Here is a 15084-nt window from a genome sequence, read left to right on the forward strand (position 1 = left end):
GGCTCAAGAGGAGGTGGATATGTGTATACATATATCTGATTCACTTTGTTGAACAGCAAAACTAACACAACATTGTAAAGCAATTATACTCCAATAAGAAAAAAGAAGTAGAGAAAATAATTAAAATTGGGGAAAAAATGTGCATACAATCTTACTGATATCATATTGGTTATGAAGGAGCTAAATTGAAGCTTCAAAGAAAGAAAATGCTTATTTGCAAATTAACTAGACAGAGATGAGAATTTATGCTAAAATTGAAATTTCTCATGGTGCAAATTAGTGAAAAGTTTTATAACACAAATAGGTGGGAGATTTTCATTGTAATCAATAGTATTATGTAAATTTGCTGCAAAAACAAGACAGTTTTAATGTTGATATTAATACATCTTAGAGTTGCTTTTCAATTTATGCAATATCTCTTTGAATTTCATGTGAATAATACTGATTGACAGGAAAATTGGTAAATTTACTTATCTTGGACATATCTTGGGCTTCCCTGGTGACTCAGAGGGTAAAGCATGTGCCTGCAATGCGGAAGACCCAGGTTCGTTCCCTGGGTCGGGAAGATCCCCTGGAGAAGGAAATGGCAACCCACTCCAGTATTCTTGCCTGGAGAATCCCATGGATGGAGGAACTTGGTGGGCTACAGTCCACAGGGTTGCAAAGGGTCAGACACAACTGAGCAACTTCACTTTCATTTTACTTTTTCACTTTCAGAGTTGCTTTTCAATTTATGCAATATCTCTTTGAATTTCATGTGAATAATACTGATTGACAGGAGAGTTGGTAAATTTACTTATCTTGGACATAGTTTTGAAAGTGATATATGCTTTTGCTTCAAAGTTAAATCAATTCTAAAATGAAGCAATTTTGTCAATTTGGATGCAGATATTAAAAGAAAGTGATTTTTTTTGGTATTTGATTCAGTTACTGGAAAATGTTAAAGCATGCTTGGAACAACTCATGTACATGAATCTACTTTTCAACTGTGAATTTTATGGTCTAAAAACAGTTCAAGTATTTCTGATGAAAATTTAGCATCCAAATTGAGGTACACTGTAAGAGTAAAACACAGTGGATTTTGAAGACAAAAAAGAATGTAATATATCTCATTAGTAATTTTTATATTGACTACATCTTGAGATACAATTTTGGGTACACTGGGTGAAATAAAATACATAAAAGAGTTTAAAATACTAGAAGCATTACCTATTATTCAATCCAACACGCATAAAAGAAATACACATTAAAAATATCTGATGGTTGCCTAACGCTGTAATGCTGAGTGTAGTTTAGATGGAAGGGGTAATGAGATAAGAGGGAATAAATAATCTTTTAAACAAAGAGGCCTTATATGAACCCTTGATGAAAGAAGGCTATAAGTCAAGGAGAGTGATTAACCCTGTCCTCTGTATAGATTCCTTGCCACCAAGGAAAGAGAAAAAAAGCAATGAGTCACCTGAAGCCTCAGCGGCTCTTAAGGCCCAGGCCACCTGAGGTAAAAGCAGAAAACAAGTAGAAAGGAGTCTAAAATCAAAATTTCAAGGCGTACGGTAGCACCGGCTCTCAGAGCACTTAAATCGTTTTCTCAAACTTCATTTCCTCGGCTATTCTAGTTCAGATGGAAAATGCTACATATGCTTGACCTCACTACTCAATAGTCGGCCTCAATGGTTGAAGCTAATTTCTGTGCAGGTCAAAGCAGTGCCGCCTAGTGGCACATCTGTGAACTGCACTGCGGGAGAAGGACGCCGGGAGGGGCCCAGAAACAGGTGGATGAGTCAGCCTGAGGACCAAAAGCAGTGTCCAGGACAGCTGGTGTTTGGCAAGGCGACTTATAGAAGAAATGCAGCAAAGGGCAAGTTGGAATTCTCACCAGTCATCCGAACTGTGTTCTCCCAGACATCCTGACAGCTGCAAGGGACTTTAGAGGTTCAGAGGAAAGGGGATGACTTGCCCAAGGTCACACTGTAAGTCATGGCAGACTCGGGACAAGAAGCTAGGACACTACTCTGTAGCAACGATAGGAGCTGAAATTGCTGATAGGGATTCCCTTTAGGGGAGGCCTGCTGCCCCTACTCTGGGAAGCATGGAAGCAAGAAGGCATCAGTGGAAGAGCTGGCCTGGCACCCGAGTATGGATGGCTCTAAGTAAGGAAGAAGCGACTCAGACTCCTAGCAGGCACTTATTCTCAGCATGTGCTTTCAGTGCTAAAGATGATTCTCTTTTCTCAGTTTCCCTTTACACCAACATCAGTTTCTTCTTTTACTTCTTGAATTCTGACTTCCTCCCTAGCTTCATCGACCACTGGTCTGTGGCTAGATCTGTGGTCTTAGATACCTCGAGGCCTTCTCAGCTGTACTTACAACACTGAAGTTGTCACTGAACCTCTTTTCCTTCATCTCCTTTATCCAGACTACTCTTATTCACTCATTCGACACTTAATGAGCACCCACAGTAGACAGGTACTTTGACTAAGATGAGTAAGAGGCCATCCCTGACCCCAGGGAGCTCACTGTCTGGTATGGAGGATTGTTGTTACTCAGTTGCTAAGTCGTGTCCAAATCTTTGCAACCTCATGGACTGCAGCATGCCAAGCTCCTCTGTCCTCCACTGTCTCCTGGAGTTTGCTCAAATTCATGTCATTGAGTCAGTGATGCTTATCTAACCATCTGCCACCACCACCCCCTTTTCTTTTGATATAGAGGATGCAGATGTATAAATCAATACAGTTTTAATATAATGATAAATAGCCTCACTAAGTTTCATAAGGTGTAACATAACCCCCCAAAAGAAACCACTCAGAATCCTACCTGAAAAATATCTCAAGTCCCAGTTTCCTTCCTAAATTGTTCAAGCTTCACATTTTCAATTGACCATTGGACATTTCTCACCAGAAGCACTTCAAACTCAGTATGTTTTAAACCTAGCTAATCACCCATCTCCCAAATCACATATTTGTGACACAGAAACAGATAAACAATAATAACATCTACTTAAGACAACTATGGTGTATACTCAAGACTGGAATCAATTAAGTCTGTGTTTAAACCATTGCTGTGCAACTTATTTAGAGAAAAATGAAAGCCTCCCTAGAACTTAGAAAAGGGAGAAACAAAGAATCTATTACTTGGTTGGTGTCCTCTCCAAATGATACAGATGTTTTTTGTCTAGCATGTGTGCCCAGTCGTATCTGACTCTTTGAGACCCCATGGACTGTAGCACACCAAGCTCCTCTGTCCATTAAATTCTTCAGGCATGAATACTGGAGTGGGTTGCCATCTCGTACTTCAGGGGATCTTCCCAACCAAGGGATCGAACCGCATCACTTGTGTCTCCTGCATTGGCAGGCGGATTCTTCACCACCATACCACCTAGCAGTCAGACACATATGCCCCTTCTGAGGAAAAGGAGATAATAGCCAGTAAGATCATCCAATTCATTCTTTTGGTTCAAAGTCTTTACTCCTCAAGCTGCCTTCTGGTTAGAATCTTAATGCCCTAAGGAGAAGGAATTAGATAAGAATATTTCTCACTATAAATGAGTAACTCAGAACCATTTCCATTTCCATCAACCACCTAGGATCCTACCATAATAGAAACTGAAGTTGCCTACACTCCCTAGGAGCCTCTTTGCTGCATCCCCAGCCCCTACTCTCTTCTCCAATTCACATAATCCTCAGCTGTTAACATAATCTTTCTCTGATTCCATTTTCATGAGGTCATTCCCCAGCTCTGTCACCCCTGGCAGCTCTCTTGGTCTATTTTATCAGTCTAAAGTCATCAGCCTGGAACCTAGAGCTTATCAACTGTCCCCAGCATCGCCATTTCAACCAAGCTTACATAGCCCTCACTCCAGACAAGTTAATTAGCCTGCCATTTATCGCTTTCCCTTTGAGTTTGCAGAGCTTACCTCAACCAAGACGCATATTCTGATGAATCTCAACACTTCAGACACTGCCTTGACTTTGAATACCTCAAGAACATGTGGACAAGGCCAGCATATAGAGGGACAAGGCCCTCTATATCCAGAGAAGGGAAAGTGTTAGTTGCTGAGTTGTGTGCAACTCTTTGCAACTCCATGGATGTAGCCTTCCAGGCTTCTCTGTCCATGGAATTCTCCAGGCAAGAATTCTGGAGTGGGTAGCCATTCTCTTCTCTAGGGGATCTTCCTGACCCAGGCATCGAACCCCAGTCTCCTGCATTGCAGGTGGATTCTTTACTGTCTGAGCCACCAGGGAAGCCCAATGTCCAGAGTGGGGGAGTCAAAAAAGCATCAAGGGGGTCTTCCTTGACTATTCAGTGGTTAAGACTTTGTCTTCCAACTCAGCGGGTGCGTGTTCAGTCCCTAGTCAGGAAGTTCAGATCCCACATGCCTCAGCGCCCCAAAAAACTTAAAAAGCAGAGAAGCAATATTGTAAAAAAACTTAGTAAAGACTTTAAAACGGTCCACATTAAAAAAATTTTTTTTTTAAAGCATCACGGGACTTCCCTGGAGGGTCAGTGGTTAAGAATCTATGCTTCCCCTGCAGGGGGTGCGATCACTGGTCAGGGAACTAAAGATCCCACGTGCCGCTTGGTGGAGCCAAAAAAAAAAAAAAAGAAAGCATCAAATTATGACCAGTAAGAGATTAATTAAGTGGTCAAGCCATTCAATGATCAGATATAAAAAAATGTTTATAGATTTATGATATTTTAAAATCTGTTCATATTTGTACAGGGCACTCTGCTAGGTGATGGGGATATCATGAGAAGCCAAAGTCCCTGCCTTCATGGAACTTATTGTCGTTGTTGTTCGGTCTCCCAGTCATGTCCAACTCTTTGCAACCCCATGGACTGCAGCACGCCAGGCCTCCCTGTCCCTCACCATCTCCCAGAGTTTGCCTAAGTTCATGTTCATTGCATGGGTGATGCCGTCCAACCATCTCATCCTCTGACACCCTCTTATCCTTCTGCTCTTGATCTTTCCCAGCATCAGGGACTTTTCAATGAGCCGTCTATTGGCATCAGATGACCAAAATACTGGAGCGTCAGCTTCAGCATCAGTCCTTCCAGTGAATATTCAGGGTTGATCTCCCTTAAGATTGACTGGTTTGACCTCCTTGCTGTCCAAGGGACTTTCAGGAGTCTTCTCTAGCACCACAGTTTGAAGGCATCAATTCTTTGGCATTCTGCCTTCTTTATAGTCCAGCTCTCACAACTGTACTTGACCACTGGGAAGACCAGAGCTTTGACTATATGAACTTTTGTCAGCAAAGTAATGTCTCCGCTTTTCAACACACAGTCTAGGTTTATCATCGCTCTCCTGTCAAGAAGCAATCATCTTTTGATTTCATGGCTGCAGTCACCATCCACAGTGATTTTGGAGCCCAAGAAGAGAAAATCTGTCACTACTTCCATCTCTCCCCCTTCCATTTGCCATGCAGTAATGGGGCTGCCTGCCATGATCTTAGTTTTTTCATATTTAGCCTTAAGCTGGCTCTTTCACTGTTCTCCTCCATCCTCATCAAGAGGTTCTTTAGTTTCTCTTTGTTTCTTCGCTTTCTGCCATTAGAGTGGTATCATCTGCATATCTGACATTGATATTTCTCCTGCCTATCTTGATTCCAGCTTGTAACTCACCCAGCCCAGCATTTTTCATGTGCTCAGTGTGTAAGTTAAACAAACAGGGTGACAGCAGACAGCCCTGACGTACTCCTTTTTCAATCTTGAAACAGTCATTCCGTGTGTGTGTGTTAGTTGCTTAGTCGTGTCTGACTCTTTGCAACCCCATAGACTGTAGCTCACCAGGCCCCTCTGTCCATGGGATTCTTCAGGCAAGAACACTGGAGTGGGTTGCCATTTCCTTCTCCAAAAGGAACTATAGAAAGAAAGAAAGTGAAGTCGCTCAGTCGTGTCCGTCCCTTTGCGATCCCATGGACTATAGCCTACCAGGCTCCTCCATCCATGGAATTTTCCAGGCAAGAGTACTGGAGTGGATTGCCATTGCCTTCTCCAGGGGATCTTCCCGACCCGGGGATCAAACCCAGGTGTCCTGCATTGCAGGCAGACACTTTATCGTCTGAGCTACCAGAGCAACTAAAGCCTAGGAAATTACTGAGCTCACATGCTCCAGAGCCTGTACCAGAGCTAGACAGTCTGTGTACCGCAATGGAAGATCCCATGTGATGCAATGAAGATCCTACATGCCAAAACTGAGACTCAAATGCAGCCAAATATATATATAGATATACATATCTATATATATATTAAAGTGCTAGCAAATCTGGTTTCTGGTAAGAGCTCTTTTCCTAACTTAGTAGATGGCTGCCTTCTATGTCCTCATAAGACCTTTCCATGGTGCATAAACATACAAGGGGGAGGAGGGTGGTAGAGAGAGAGAGTGAGCTCTCGGGTGTCTCTTCTTAAAAAGGATTAGGACACTAATCCTATTGGATCAGGGCCCCACTTTTATGAACTCATTAACCTTAGATGTCTCCTCTGCAAACACAGCCACAGCAGGGGTTAGGGCTTCAACATATGAATTGGGAGTGGGGGAAACACAAATATTCCATACATAACACCAATCAATAAACAAAAATTAATAATATGAACAGAATGAGTTTATTCTACTTATTCACTAAACAAATAAAAAAATGAATACCCATCTTCTGCAGGCATACTGGGCTTCCCTGGTGACTCAGTGGTAAGGAATCCGCCTGCCAATGCATAAGATTCGTATTCAATCCTTGAGTTGGGAAGATCCCCTGGAGTAGGAAATGGCAACCCACTCCGGCATTCTTGCCTGGAAAATTCTATGGACAGAGGAGCCTGGCAAGCTCCAGTCCATGGGGTCAAAAAAGAGTTGGACATGACTAAGGGACTAAACAGCAACAACAACATCACAGACATACCTCATTTTATTACACTTTGCTTTGTTACACTTCACAGATATTGTGTTTTCTACTAATTGAAAGTTCATGGCAACCCTGCATCAAGAAAATCTATTGGCACCATTTTTCCAACAGCATTTATTCATTTTATGCCACATTTTTGGTAACTCTCACAATAGCTCAAATTTTTCATTATTAATATACTTGTTATGGTGATCTATCTGGGGGCTTCCAGGTGGCACCAGTGGTAAAGAATCTCCCTGCCAATGTGAGAGATGTGGGTTCAATCCCTGGGTTGGGAAGATCCCCTGGAGGAAGGCATGGCAACACACTCCAGTATTCTTGCCTGGAGAATTCCATGGACAGAGGAGCCTGGCGGGCTACAGTCCATAGGGTTGCAAAGAGTCGGACACGACTGAAGCAACTTAGCACACACAGACATGGTGATCTGTGACCCGTGATCTTTGCTGTTACTACTATTACTTGCTGAAGTATTTTTAAACTAAGGTATGTACATTTTTAAACATAATACTATTGCAGATTTAATAGTCTATAGTATACTATAACTTTTATATGTACTGCTGCTGCTGCTGCTAAGTCGCTTCAGTTGTGTCCGACTCTGTGCGACCCCATAGATGGCAGCTCACCAGTCTCCGCCATCCTTGGGATTCTCTAGGCAAGATCACTGGAGTGGGTTGCCATTTCCTTCTCCAATGCATGAAAGTGAAAAGTGAAAGTGAAGCCGCTCAGTTGTGCCCAACTCTTAGTGACCCCATGGACTGCAGCCTACCAGGCTCCTCCGTCCATGGGATTTTCCAGGCAAGAGTACTGGAGTGGGGTGCCATTGCCTTCTCCATTATATATGCTGGGAGCCCTAAAAATTCATGTGACTTGCTTTGTTCTGATATTTGCTTTATCTGATGGTCTGGATTAGAACTCACAATGTCTCTAAGGTTTGCCTGTACCTGATACTATACTAAGTGTGGAGAATACATCCTGGAATAGGCAAACAGGGCTTCTTTCCTCACGAAGCTTATGGGTTAGATAGGAAGAGGACAATTAAACAAGTTAGCACAGTAAAGGGTGATAGGAGTAATGACAAGTACGTTAGCACTCAAGGAAAAGCAGGGATAGCCAAACTATCCCTGTATTCCAATAGGTCAGAAAAAAACTAAAGAAGTGAAATTTGGAGGATGGGTAGAGATAGCCAAGCGAAGAGTTGAACTAGAGTATCTGGACAGGGATAGCAATATATACAATGTTTCTGGGAATAGAAAGTGGGTTAAGAAGTTCCATGTAGCTAGTACAGTGGGGGCGGCGATGGGGAGGGCAGGGACTTTTCCCTCTATCCTCATAAGTTCAGTCTCTGGGGCCCTGCAAATTAAACCGACAAAAGACAGATTACCAGAATTTTAAAAACAAGATTTTATTTACACACGCAATGTGCATACACACAGGAGAATTCAGTGATAAATAACTTGAAGAGGTGGTTAGAACCTGGGCCTTACCTATCATCTTAGCATACATGATTCTCTACATTTGTGGAGAAGTAACCAGACAAAGAAATAGTGTTTGGGCTTGTAGGGGTGGTATATTATAGAAAAGAAATATATGGGGAAACTAATGGAAGATAAAGGTTATTTTAATAAGGTTTTTTGGTGCAGAACCAACTCAGTGCCAGCTCTGTTTCCAGTGATAATGGTTGATTTCCTCTTTCTTTTATAGGAGAGGGGAGAGGAAACACCTTCACAAAGGAGAATTTATGTCTGCTTTTAGGCAGATGGGGGTGGGTGGGCAAAAATATCTATATTTGTTGCCTTGCTTTCAGTTCAGAATAATCTTCATGCCAAAGTGGCATTTTCTGATCTCCTTCACTGGAATATATAGTATAAGAGAGAAACAAGTGATATAAGGCTGAATAAGAAAGCAGAGACTAGACCTTGCATAGCCCTGTTAAGACTAGTTAAAGGTTTTGGACTATATCCTGAGAACAATGGGAAATCCTGAATTGGGGCATGTAAAAAGTTAATCAGGGGACTTCCCTGGTGTTCCAGTGGCTAAGACTTCTTGCTCCCAATGTTAGGGATGCAGGTTCGATCCCCTGGTCATGGAACTAGATCCTACACGCTGCAGCTAAGAGTTCACATGCCTCTGGAAACATATACTAACATATGTAAAACAGACAATCAGTAGGAACTTGCTGTATGACTTCGGGAACTCACACCAGGGCTCTGTGACAACCTAGAGATGTGAGATGGGGTGGGAGGTGGGAGGGAAGCTCATGAGAGAGGGAACATATGTATACCTACGGCTGATCCATGTTGATGTATGGCAGAAACCAACACAATATTGTAATTATCCTTCAATTAAAAATAAATAAAAAGAAAAAAAAGAGAGTTCGCATGCCTCAACTAAAGATCCCCCATGCCCCAACAAAGATCAAAGACCCCACGTGCCTCAACTAAGACCCGGTACAGACAAATAAATGTTAAAAAAAAAAAAAAAAGTTAATCAACAGAAACTTCAATTAAAGTAGAGTTGGGAGACCAGAAGAGGGAGCTCTCACACCCCCAGACAATAAGAGAGTCCAATAGGAAGAAGAAAGACTTCCTCTTCTGTCCTGGCAAGAGGCAATGAGAGACTGGCACAACTCAGCCAAAGAAGAATCGTAAACTTTTTATTTATTATAGCCCTCCCAACTTCCTTTTCCCTGCCATGAAAGAGTTCTCTTTCTCCATTTTTTTGCTAGTGACTTGCATGTGGCTCACCATGGTTGCAGACCCTGCACTTCTTCACTGTCCCAAATAAACCCATTTTTATGCTGAAGCAATAACTGGCAGTCTATTTGTTTTAGGTCAACAGTGGAGAGGCTTAGGGAGGAGAGTCCTGACATGATTACACTTGTTTTTGGAGGTAGGTGAGACTTGAGGCAGAAGAGACATGAAGGTAAATTTAGGAGGTAAAGTCAGTAGGGCTTTGAAACCAGACATTAGGGTTATTAAAGAAAAAGAGTGATTTCAGGTTTGGGCAATGGAGAAACTGCAACAGATAATAATTAAAATAGAAGAGTGAGGAGTTCCATCCTGAACAAAGTACCTGTGAGACACCCAGAAATATCAAGCTGACAGCTAGGCATTTAGGCCTGGAGTTCTAAGAAGAGCCTGGCTGGAGATACAGCCTATGGAACAATTTTCAATAAAAAAAACCCTGAAACCATGAGAGTAAGTTCACCTTGTAAGAACATACAGAGTGAGAAGGCCTAGAACTGAACCCGTGAAGCATTCTGATATTAGAAGTTCTGTAAAGGAAACTGATAAGAAACAGAGCAGTAGAAAGAAAACCAGGAAACTGTGTGATCAGAGATGCCAAAGTAAAGGAATGATGTTTTTTAATGCAATACTAAAGGCAACCCACTCCAGTGTTCTTGCCTGGAGAATCCCAGGGATGGGGGAGCCTGGTGGGCTGCCGTCTATGGGGTCACACAGAGTCAGACATGACTGAAGTGACTTAGCAGCAGCAACATGGTATGTATTGTTTTTTAAAAAATATTTTTTTATCATGTATTTATTTGGTTGTGCTGGGTCTTAGCTGCAGCATGTGGGATCCAATACCCTGCTCAGGGATTGAGCCAGGGCCCCCTGCATTGGGAGCTCGGAGTCTGAGCCCCTGGACCACCAGGGAAGTCTCAAGGGGTTGATTTGATGACGAGGGGGAGCAAAGATACGCGGGGTGGGAAGAGAGGGGCAGAGCCTCACAGTAGGTAATATAAAGAGGATAAGAGGCAGTGTGCAGCAGGGACAAAAGAAGGGTACAGATAAGGAGGACTCAAGGAACTGAGAAGACTGAGCTTTCTCTGGGTTATCTCAGTGGGCCTGTACCTTGTCTATGGTACCATGTCTAGCCTCTTGAATAGTTCCCTAAACCCTGACCTCGAATTTGATTGTACATGAAACAGAACAAGGGGCAGGCTAAGAAAAAGGAAAAATTATCATGTTTGGAATAATGCTTACTGTAATCTAAGTCCACTTGCCAGCTAAATATATGTGGATCGGGGTGACGGCAGGATGTCCAAGTAGTTGCTGGATGGTGAGTTTAAGTAGGTCAATCAGGAACAGAAAAGGAAGTAAAAATGCTCTAAAAGAGTCCATCGAAGCACAACTTCAAACAATGTGGTCTTGCTGTGAATGAGCACAAAATCACAACAGATGTGTTAGCCCATGACCAACGGTCAGAAAAGAGATGCTCTTTTTCAGAAAAAAGAAAAAAAGGGTATGGGGGTGGGGGGGCGAGGTGGGACTTTAGGCAAATTCTAAGCTTATGAGCCAGCATGACAAACATCACAGAATCTCTAAATGCTGAGTCTAGACACACATTTTCATACACACAAAAATCAGCTTTATATATCCTGTGTTGTAAGTTTCTACATTGAAGTTTACAAGAATCAAATGCTCAGGTACATGACTTGGAAGCCTGTTGTGTGAAAAAGTGCTGTGTGTGTGTGTGTGTGTGTAAAATGACCAAAAGCTTAGCAGGATCAGAGTTATGTAAATAAAACTTTAGCCCACTTTAATAGAAGTCATCCAGATAATAAAAGCATGAGTTCTATTGTATTCTGAATTCACTGGACTAAATCTGGAGTGCTGTGGTCAGTTAAAGCAGCACATTTTAAGAGTAATATTATGTCACATTTTAGGAGTAATTCCCACACACACACACACTTTCTTTCCATTCCCCTACCAGATTCTCTCATCTGGCATCTCAAACCTGGGAGCGTGTTTTCAAAGACTGTCAGTCCTTCCCATGGCACACGCCCTTTGCAGCGTCACTTTGCCACTCTTCCCATCTACAGGTGGACTCTTATTTCTCCTCCAGTTGAATCCAGTCGGCCTCTGTGTCTTAATTTGACCAACTAGAAGTGATGGAGCTTGACTTACAGAGCTGGGCCTTAAGGGGCCTCACAGCTTCTGTTTTTGCCTTCTTGGTTGCCAGGTGCCAAGTCAAGAAGTTAGGGTCAGACGACTGACTGATGTGAAGTCATATGGAAGAGAAATAAGGAGCTCAGCCAACAACCAGCACCAAGGCCCCAAACATGTGAGTGAAGCCATCTTGGATCTTACAGTCCTAATCAAGCCAATGATGGTAATAATCTGTGCCTGTGCTATCCAGTATGGGAATCACTAGCTACATGTCTCTACTGAGTCCCTGCAATGGGGCTAGGGCATCTGAAGAGCTTCATTTTAAATTTTACTTGATTTTAACTAAACTTTAGCTAGTGACTACCATACTGGACACTGCTGCTGCTGCTAAGTCGCTTCAGTCGTGTCTGACTCTGTGCGACCCCAGAGATGGCAGCCCACCTGGCTCCCCTGTCCCTGGGATTCTCCAGGCAAGAACACTGGAGTGGGTTGCCATTTCCTTCTCCAATGCATGAAAGTGAAAAGTGAAAGTGAAGTCGCTCAGTCGTGTCCAACTCTTCACGACCCCATGGACTGCAGCCTACCAGGCTCCTCCATTCATGGGATTTTCCAGGCAAGAGTACTGGAGTGGGGTGCCATTGCCTTCTCCATACTGGACACTATTCCCACCCTAATTCACCCAGCCCAACCCTGCGCACAGAACAAGGCACAGGGCAGCATAAGATCACCTCACCCTTTCTGGGGCTACAAGCACACAAGCAGTGACTAGCGATGGCCTCCAGTAAAGGCTATAGCTCTGTCAACAAAACAAAACACCCAGGCCCCACCCCCCTCACAGCAACACCCAAAGGAAGGGAGTGACCCATTCTAAACTGATTTCATCTACATAAAATGTTAGAACCAGAAAGAGAAATATCTACACAAATGGAATATACTATTGAGAAAAACAGTCTTTGCAATACTTTTAAAATTGAAGTCCCACATCTAGCCTAGAAATGCCCTGATTAGGAAGTCAACCTTCAAAAAGTGTTTTCTTCAACCTTTTGGATACGGAAGGGAAAAGGGAAGGAAAGAAAGGTAAACTAAGAACATGAGGTTAATAGATACAAACTACTATACATGACATAGATAAGCAACTAGGATTTACCATATAGCACAGGGAACTATAAAAAGTATCTTGCATAACCTATTGTGCAAAAATAATCTGAAAAAATACATTTCTGAATCCCTTTGCTATACACCTGAAAATAACACAATATTGTAAATCAACTATACTTTAATTTTAAAAATATTGCAAAGACTGTTTTTCTCATCTACCAAGAACTAAAATTTTAATAGTTCCCTGTTCACACACTTTAGGGGGAGAGGTAATAGGAAGGAAATTTGAGAGCCTCCTATGTGTGTTGGAGAAGGAAATGGCAACCCACTCCAGTACTCTTGCTTGGAAAATCCCATGGACAGAGGAGCCTGGTAGGCTACAGTCCATGGGGTTGCAAACAGTCGGACACAACTGAGCGACTTCACTCACTCACTATGTGTGTTAGACAGTCACATACATTAATGCATTTCGTCCTCTTAATGGTTGTTTTTATACTGCTGCTGCTGCTAAGTCGCTTCAGTCGTGTCCGACTCTGTGCGACCCCATAGACGGCAACCCACCAGGCTCCCCCGTCCCTGGGATTCTCCAGGCAAGAACACTGGAGTGGGTTGCCATTTCCTTCTCCAATGCATGAAAGGGAAAAGTCAAAGTGAAGTTGCTCAGTCGTGTCTGACTCTTAAGAAATACAAGTTCAATGAGGCTGTGAGTTTCCTAAGGACCTAAAGCTAATAGTGCCAGAGATAAAATTGAAATCCAACCCTTTTTCCAATACGTCACAATGCCTCTCCTATCAAGAGTAAACATTTCTGCCCTGTTTCTGAGATTTTCCATGATCTGGCGACCTAAATAATCACTTCACTTTGACTTTTCACTTTCATGCACTGGAGAAGGAAATGGCAACCCACTCCAGTGTTCTTGCCTGGAGAATCCCAGGGACGGCAGAGCCTGGTGGGCTGCCGTCTATGGGGTCGCACAGACTCGGACACAACTGAAGCGACTTAGCAGCAGCAGCAGCAGTTAATGTCACATCTCTTACCAGATTGATCTCATTCTGCTCCCTTTCACTTTCTCCTTTCTTTTCTTCTAATTCTACCTATCCTTCAAAATCTGGCTTACATCTAAAACTTTTCTCATCTTCAGTTCAGTCCCTCAGTTGTGTTCAACTTTTTGTTACCCCATGGACTGCAGCATGCCAAGCTTCCCTGTTCATCAACTCCTGGAGCTTGCTCAAACTCGTGTCCATTGAGTCAGTGATGCCATCCAGCCATCTCATCCTCTGTCGTCCCCTTCTCCTCCTGCCCCCAATCCTTCCCAGCATCAGAGTCTTTTCCAATGAGTCAACTCTTTGCATGAGGTGGCCAAAGTACTGGAGTTTCAGCTTTAGCATCATTCCCTCCAAAGAAATCCCAAGGCTGATCTTCAGAATGGACTGGTTGGATCTCCTTGCAGTCCAAGGGACTCTCAAGAGTCTTCTCCAACACCACAGTTCAAAAGCATCAATTCTTCGGCGCTCAGCTCTCTTCACAGTCCAACTCTCACATCCATACATGACCACAGGAAAAACCATAGCCTTGGACTAGACGGACCTTTGTTGGCAAAGTAATGTCTCTGCTTTTCAATATGCTATCTAGGTTGGTTATAACTTTCCTTCTTTGTTACATTACTTTTCCGTTAAACAGACCGTAATCTGAGGACAGGGGTCAAATTGAATCTTTAAATAGTGGCAGTCTTTCCAATTTCCTATTTCCCTTTGAGGCATGAATAAGAGTTCAGGAATGGATAAACGACCTAAACTTAACAGACAGATACCTCTTGATTAATTAAAATCAGCCCCAAACTCCTGAGTTTAACACTCTGCTTAATCCACCGCGCACCAATTAATCCAGCAAGCTTGAACGGCAAATCAAGATTGAAGCCCGGCCGCGTAACGCTGCCGGTCGACTCCCGCACCCCACGCCCAGCCTATTGGTTACCGATTGGGCGTGCCCCTACCCAAGAGCCGACGGGGCGTGGCGTGCGTGAGTGAAAGCGTGACCAAGAAGAGGAACATACGCTTTGGATCACGCTCGGTCGTCTCCGGTACTCCTCGACAACTTCCGGCAACGGTGATCTCCTCTGCCGATTCACCTCGGGTATTTCCGGCCTCCTTCGGGCATTTCCGTCTGGCTCCCGCGCGCGTCTCTCCACTTCGGGCTTTT

The 15084-nt window shown here is 43.2% G+C and overlaps 1 long non-coding RNA gene across 2 annotated transcripts; it reads right to left on the bottom strand.

The window, feature by feature from the left end:
* Window positions 1-7793: 7793 nt before the first annotated feature.
* On the bottom strand, window positions 7794-15072 carry LOC123332572. Of its 2 annotated transcripts, XR_006549411.2 has the most exons (3): window positions 14939-15072; window positions 10882-11049; window positions 7794-8245 (listed from the first exon to the last, which is right to left on the bottom strand). It is a non-coding gene; the product is annotated as an uncharacterized LOC123332572 (long non-coding RNA). The 2 variants fall into 2 exon arrangements; XR_006549410.1 differs by lacking the exon at window positions 7794-8245 and having other exon boundaries at window positions 10841-11049.
* Between the last annotated feature and the right edge of the window lie 12 nt (window positions 15073-15084).

This window comes from Bubalus bubalis, chromosome 3, assembly GCF_019923935.1.
Source record: "Bubalus bubalis isolate 160015118507 breed Murrah chromosome 3, NDDB_SH_1, whole genome shotgun sequence".
NCBI lineage: Eukaryota > Metazoa > Chordata > Mammalia > Artiodactyla > Bovidae > Bubalus > Bubalus bubalis.